This window comes from Scomber scombrus, chromosome 6, assembly GCF_963691925.1.
Source record: "Scomber scombrus chromosome 6, fScoSco1.1, whole genome shotgun sequence".
NCBI lineage: Eukaryota > Metazoa > Chordata > Actinopteri > Scombriformes > Scombridae > Scomber > Scomber scombrus.
In genome coordinates this window covers 30,694,449-30,701,539 of record NC_084975.1, presented here as the reverse complement: position 1 = coordinate 30,701,539, position 7,091 = coordinate 30,694,449, and positions in this window count along the sequence as shown.

Sequence of the window (7,091 nt, the reverse complement as noted above, 5' to 3'; positions counted from 1 at the left end):
AGAGCAAAACACTTGTGCTTAATTTTTGTAATGTTGTACATGTAAAATGCTGGATCACAAACTGGGCAAAGCAGCATGAAAAGCCTCAGCTTCTTTGTCAGTTTGGAGTAGTGGCACATTTTACAGATTTCAAGCACCAGTATCCACTTGTGGGACTTTGTCTCAGCAGTCAATACTGCTATGTTAACAGAGTACTCCTTGGTGTTGTAGCAGTCTTAACCACCTTAGGTTACAGCAGAACACATCAGGGACTGAGTCAGACTCTCCCAATGGATGAATCAGTACTTTATTTCCCCATTCAAGGAATTTGTCAGTTTGGTGGTACATCTACATCAAGGTAAGAAAAGACAAACGTATTACAAAGAAAATGCCACCATGACGGTTGGATATATAACTTTGAATTAAAATGTGAAACTGAAGATATTCTAGGTGAAAGGAGCTATGGAATAGTATAGAATGAGCATTTTGCTCTGCAACATGCTTGTGGAATACGCTCATAAAACCCTTTTTATTCAGGAGGGCCTTTTGGTCTCAACACATCTCCATGTCTAATAGAAGTTACTTGGTACAAAAGGATGATTTGATGGCTGAAAACTAGATGCTGAAGGATGGTTATAATCTATAGGGTTGTGAACATGTAGAGCTGCAAGCCTGTACAACTGTAGATGTTTTGCACCCCATGTCTGAAAGTGAAGTTCCTTTAGACTTGTGACCTCAGACTCAGTTCTAGCTTCTACAGATACTAGTTACACAAGTCAAAAAAGCCATTTGTTACCTCAAAAAAGGGTACACTGCTACAATCTACATGGCTGTTAGCTTCCAGACACATTACTAAGTGCTTTTCCTCAGATGGAAATTTCAGACTTCTGTAATCTCACCTACAATAAAAAGGTAGTGAACGTACTGGCACAAACAACCCTTGAGACAAGAATTAAGAAAGGCTGTCATGACAGCCACAATTTATTTTCATTTGTTGAACAGTTCAGTCATCTGGAGCAGACCTGCAAAAGAAGACTTTAGTCAGTCAACTATCAATGAACAACAAACAGATTGAGCAAATGGTGCCTTACCAGAAAGTCCTTTCAGTAGCCACCTTTGGCTGGTGCTTTAGCAGGATAGTTCTGGTTTGAGGTTTCACTGGTGGCTCCTGATATGTCAACAGGACCAGGCTCTCCTGGGGTGTAGCGAGTTTTAGTATACATTGCTCTTCCTCGCTGGTACCTTGAGCGAGAGCTGAAGGCGTAGACTGGCTCCAGATCAGACACGTCACTGAAGACCGGCTCTGGGCTTTCATCACCAGCATCAGAGCTGGTAACAAAGGCATAAGAGGCATCCCCTGCAGAACCACTACCTGAGCTAGCATAGCCACCATATCCATAGCCGCCACCTAGAGCACCACTGTCATACCCACTGGGCTGAGAAGCTGGATAAGAAGCTCCATATGAGGAGACCACAGGGCTGTTATAGCGCACAGACCGCCAGAAGCCTGGGTCAGCAGCACCTGAGCCAGCAGCACCTGAGCCGTATTCTGTGGAGACACAGGATTCTGTTTCAGCAGTAACTATCATTCATCACAGGCTGTTTAGAGTAGAATACAGAGCTTCTTAGTGTCTGATTTCAGTGGTTCTTGGCTTACTTTTCCCTGCAGGGACACAAGAGATGCTTCCAATCAGCAGGCATGAAATCCACAACACCCTGAAAAAAAGAGAAACTTGGTTTTGAGCTTTGAGATTTTGGCAACATGTAAGAACATATAGTTAATTACTTACCTCATCCTTGTGTAGTTAGGTGGATAAATTCAGGTTAGAGTTGAAGCTTATTTGTGGCTTCTTCCCAACAGGCTGTACATTAAAAATGAGATCATGATTAGCACTTAAAATTACAGTCAGTATTGTAGCCCAGACAAAACCAATTTCATACCTACTAGCAAAACTTCTCAACAGGAGCTCCTCTATAGTGCCATTATTAACTCAGAGCTGCTTTTAAATGATTCTCAATGCTGTGGGGATTGATTGCTCATTAGTAACAGCTGGTGGTAAAGGACATCTGGAGTGTGGGTTAATTAACCTGCACGTTAAGAAGCAAACAATCAAGTGGGAACCTTGAAGAGTCTAGTGTTGGCAGATATTTCAGTGTCTGGTTACATTGGCCAGTTCATCCAAATAAAGTGAAAATGTCTGTGGAACCTGGAAAAAAGAAAATGGTTTGATAAAGTGGAATTGTGTTACAGTTAAACATTAATAGTTTGTACTTTGGCTTTTGAATGCATTTAATTTAGAAGGTGTAAGATAGAAGTCTTTACTTTGGTAATTAAAAATATTTCATTATTTAGGAGTGCACCAACTATACATCAACTGTTGTGAATATGAAGTGTTTTTTTAAGTGGGGGAGGGTAAGGTGCCATGGATGTGTTACAGCTTATCATTGTATCCCAATTTGATATAACTATGTTTATGACACAGTTTTACTGTATTTGTTTGTTTATTTGAATAATGTTTGGTTATATTAACAAGTATTGTGTGACTACCTGTAGCTGACCTGCTCTTCATTGGACGTACCAGTTTTAGCCAGCAGAGGGCAGCAGCCATACAGAGAAGCATTATAACAGTGCTGTGGCCATCTATACCATCATTTTATTTGTTGCTTTCAGGTGAGAAATCATACATGTCAAAGTATTGACAATACCTTGTTGATAATTTGTAATGTTTGTTAATGTGGTGTGGACTGTTATGTATGAATAAGAACTGGAAGACCAGGAGTGTCCTGCTGGCCTAATGCTAAGGGTGTATACCAAATAACTGCAAGGTCCACAGCCATGTTGCATGTCATATCACCCTGTCTGCCAAATAAAGGCAAAAAGCCTGACACAAGTGGAAGACTATTAGCATGCTTAAAAGTTCTTTTAAACTATTTTCGAACTGACTTAAACAAATAGTCAAATGTTAAGAACTCAGATCTTCAACTTGTGTAGACCGTTTGTAAGAGTGTGGGATTTTAAATATGACAATGCACCACTTTGGTTAATAATCCCAAACAACTCCATGTGCATAATTGTAATAACCACTTAGAAACCGTTATATTGGATATAGTGGTACATTGTTAATGTACAGCATTTTTCACCTTCAATCTTTATTTTCTGTTATGAACTCAGGAATCTGTTCCAAACCGGTTGTCCTTCCTGATCACACCACAAACTTCCACCCTCAGATCTGCCAACAGTTTGGTTGTCTGAGTCTCAAGTACAAAGTTCTGAATCATGGAGGAGGAATTAAGCCTCTTGCTCTCCCACACAATGCTTGTGGAACAGCCTTCCTAAACATCTCAGGGAAACACAGACCATAGTTGCTTAAGGAGGCTAAAACTCTTCAGAAGTAGTTAATCTTAATTCGGTTTTAAACACTGTAGGCCTTGGAGTCACTGAAGTGCAATAATTATGTTCCTACACAAATCTTTGGGCAAAGTGCTTTTCGCTGCTATTACAGCAGTAGGTTGTGTCCTCTGGCATTTAATGATTCTCATTCTACCATCTGCCCAGAGTGATAACTAAAGACATTTCAGACCGACACCTTCTATGCTGGACATATTCAGTCTGAGGCAGACTGCTGCGAGTTGCAGGCCTTCATATTGAAGCATTGTCATGGAGGCCAACACTACATTTGTCAGTGATGCTGCATCATAATTGTGACCTGGACTGTGATGTAGAACTGATGAGTGAGAATAACCAAGGTAGCTCTTAAATTGGAAAGATGGACAGTTGTCATGTACCTGCAGGCAGCTTATTAAACCTTCCAAATATTAGAAGTTGTCTATCAAAAGTAATGCGATACAGTCAGTACAAGAAACAACTTCTAAGGTGTGTTAAAAGCCAGTTTATTAAAGTCAGATTTGCAAGTCAGGAACAGCATGTAGACCTGCAAGGTAAGAAACTCAGTAAATAAAGTGCACTGTAAATACTGAGAATATGCATTAGTGAGTTGTACCTTACAAGTGGCTCTTAGTAGCCACCTTTGGCTGGTGCTTTAGCAGGATAGTTCTGGTTTGACACTTCACTCGTGGCTCCTGAAACTGGCATGACTACAGGACCAGACTCTCCTGGGGTGTAGCGGGTTTTAGTATACATTGCTCTTCCTTGCTGGTACCTTGAGCGAGAGCTGAAGGCGTAGACTGGCTCCAGATCAGACACATCACTGAAGACCGGCTCAGGGCTTTCATCACCAGCATCAGAGCTCGTAACAAAGGCGTAAGAGGCGTCCCCTGCAGAACCACTACCTGAGCTAGCATAGCCACCACCATATCCATAGCCGCCACCTAGAGCACCACTGTCATACCCACTGGGCTGAGAAGCTGGATAAGCAGCCCCATATGAGGAGACCACAGGGCTGTTATAGCGCACAGACCGCCAGAAGCCTGGGTCAGCAGCACCTGAGCCAGCAGCACCTGAGCCGTATTCTGTGGAGACACAGGAGTCAGTTTTAGCAGAAACTAGCATTCATCACAGGCTGTTTAGAGTAGAATACAGAGCTTCTTAGTGTCTGATTTCAGTGGCTCTTGGCTTACTTTTCCCTGCAGAAACACAGGAGATGCTTCCAATCAGCAGGCATGAAATCCACAACACCCTGAAAAACAAAAGAAAGAAACTTGGTTTTGAGCCTTGAGATTTTGGCAACATGTAAGAACATAGTTAATTACTTACCTCATCCTTGTGTAGTTGGGTGGATATAACTTCAGGTCAGAGTTGAAGCTAATGTGTGACTTCTTCCCAACAGGCTGTAAATTTAAAATGAGATCATGATTAGCACCTACAATTACAATCAGTATAGCCAAGACAAAACCAATTTCATACCTGCTAACAAACCAGCAAACCTTCCTAACAGGAGATCCTCTGTAGTGTCTCCATGAACAAAGAGCTGCTTTTAAATGATTCTCAATGCTGTGAGGATTGATTGCTCATTAGTAACAGCTTGTGGTAAAGGAGATCTGGAGAGTGGGTTAATTAACTTGCACGTTAAGAAACAAACAATTAACTTAAGTGGGAATCTTGAAGGAAAGGTTTCAATTTAGACAGTAGCCTGTTGGTCTCTGCTCTGTTCCTCTTCATCCTTTCCCAACTTTGGAGTTTGGTTTTCTTAACATCAAATTCTGTGAAAAGATAGAAATAAACAATGAATTGATTTATTAATAGGCATTGTGTATCAAAGCCTGATATATGTTAATCGTCTGTGCCGTAGACCTCCATTATAATCCATAATCTATTAAAAATACATCAATGTCCCTGAATGTTGCACTGGGTGACATATTCTTTCATTACAATGAAGATACACACTGTAGTTTATTTTGACTCAATCACACATCCACCTTCCTGCTGCCAGAAATACTCGTTGGAACCTTGGTTTGAAACTCACTGTTGTTTCAAACAAACTGGGAAGAAGAAGAAGCTGGATATTTCAGTCATTTATTCATTACTTTTAGTTCATTATTTCAACTGGTTAACCATTGTTGGGATGGGAAGTTTGGCTATTAGCAATAGTGAATAGTTTTTTGAAGACAGTTATTAAAATTATTAATCATAAAATCAATAAAATGATTCATATGAATCAATAATCACAGGGCACCACCACCCTGAGGTCAGACACTAATAACCAAACAGTTAATATAATCTCACAAAGGGTGTTCAATTAAAAATGTCACTGCTGAGAAGCATGAACTTTTCTAAGTTGAACAGTGAAGGTTTGAATTTGAGCACTGACCCCATCACCAAGCTACCATCACCATATGTATGCAAACAGTCACAGGAAACTCTTCTTAAAATACACAGCAGTTTCAAACATTATACAACTACACTAAAGCAAGCAATCATACAAAACAGCAGTAATAGACAACGTATATGTGGCACTAGGAGAGGTGTGTCTCTCTGTGTGTGTCTTTGTGTGTGTGCGTGTTGGGCGCTCTAGTTTGTAGCTAGCTATTTGAATAGCTGCTCCTTCCTATAATGTAAGGCATTGTGCTGAAATGTCACTGACCACTAGTTATAAATTAGGTCTCTACTTGATTACTGTGTTACTAAATGGTATGCAATTAGACGTCTCCTCAATATTATACAATTCTGTGAACAAAAATCTATAGAGGGCATTCTGCTTTCTCTGGATGCAGAGACAGCGTTTGACTGAATTGATTGGTCGTTCTTGTTTTACACATTAGAAAAATTTGGTCTAGGCGATAATTTTATAAAATGGGTTAAAGTTATATACAATAAACCCCAGGCCGCAGTGATGACTAATAGGTTAAGATCAGAATGTTTCCCTACATATAGAGTTACAAGACAGGGTTACCCCTTATCACCGCTCCTATTTGCACTGGTCATCGAGCTACTGGCTGAGGTCATCAGAACGGCACCCTCTATTCATGGCTTACAAGTTGCAGACAGATGTCATAAAATAACTTTGTATGCGGATGATGTGTTGGTTTTTAATGTAACCCTGAGACATCAGTTCCAGCCCTCATTAGGATGATTAACACATTTGGTAGATTTTCTAGGTACAGGATTCATTTAAACAAATCAGAGGCCATGCCCCTGGGTAGTCATACGATGATACCTAACACTATGCCACAATTTCCTTTTAAGTGACCCCCTCTGGTTTCACTTATTTAGGTATTTTTTTTTATCACTCCATCATTTAGTAAGTTGTACAAAGCCAATTTTGTTCCATTAATCGGTAAAAATAATACAAGACCTAGAGCGTTGGAACTCACTCCGTTTCTTGGCTAGCACGAATAGCCCTGATAAAAATGAATGTGTTACCCAGGTTGCTTTACCCCATCCAAATGATTCCCTTGTTTTCAAAGAGGGTCCTAAAGGATTTGAATAACTGGCTCAGCTCCTTCTTATGGAGTAAGTGTAGACCCAGGTTAAAAATGGCGGTATTGCAACTGCTAGGTTCTATGGGTGGTTTACATTTGCCAATCAGAACATATCAGCTGTGTACCCACTTGAAGTATATATGTTAGTGGGTACAGAACAAAATCTCCTTGATTTGGCCATACATTGAATCATCTTCATTGAAATGTAGATTACAAGATCAACTATTTTATAA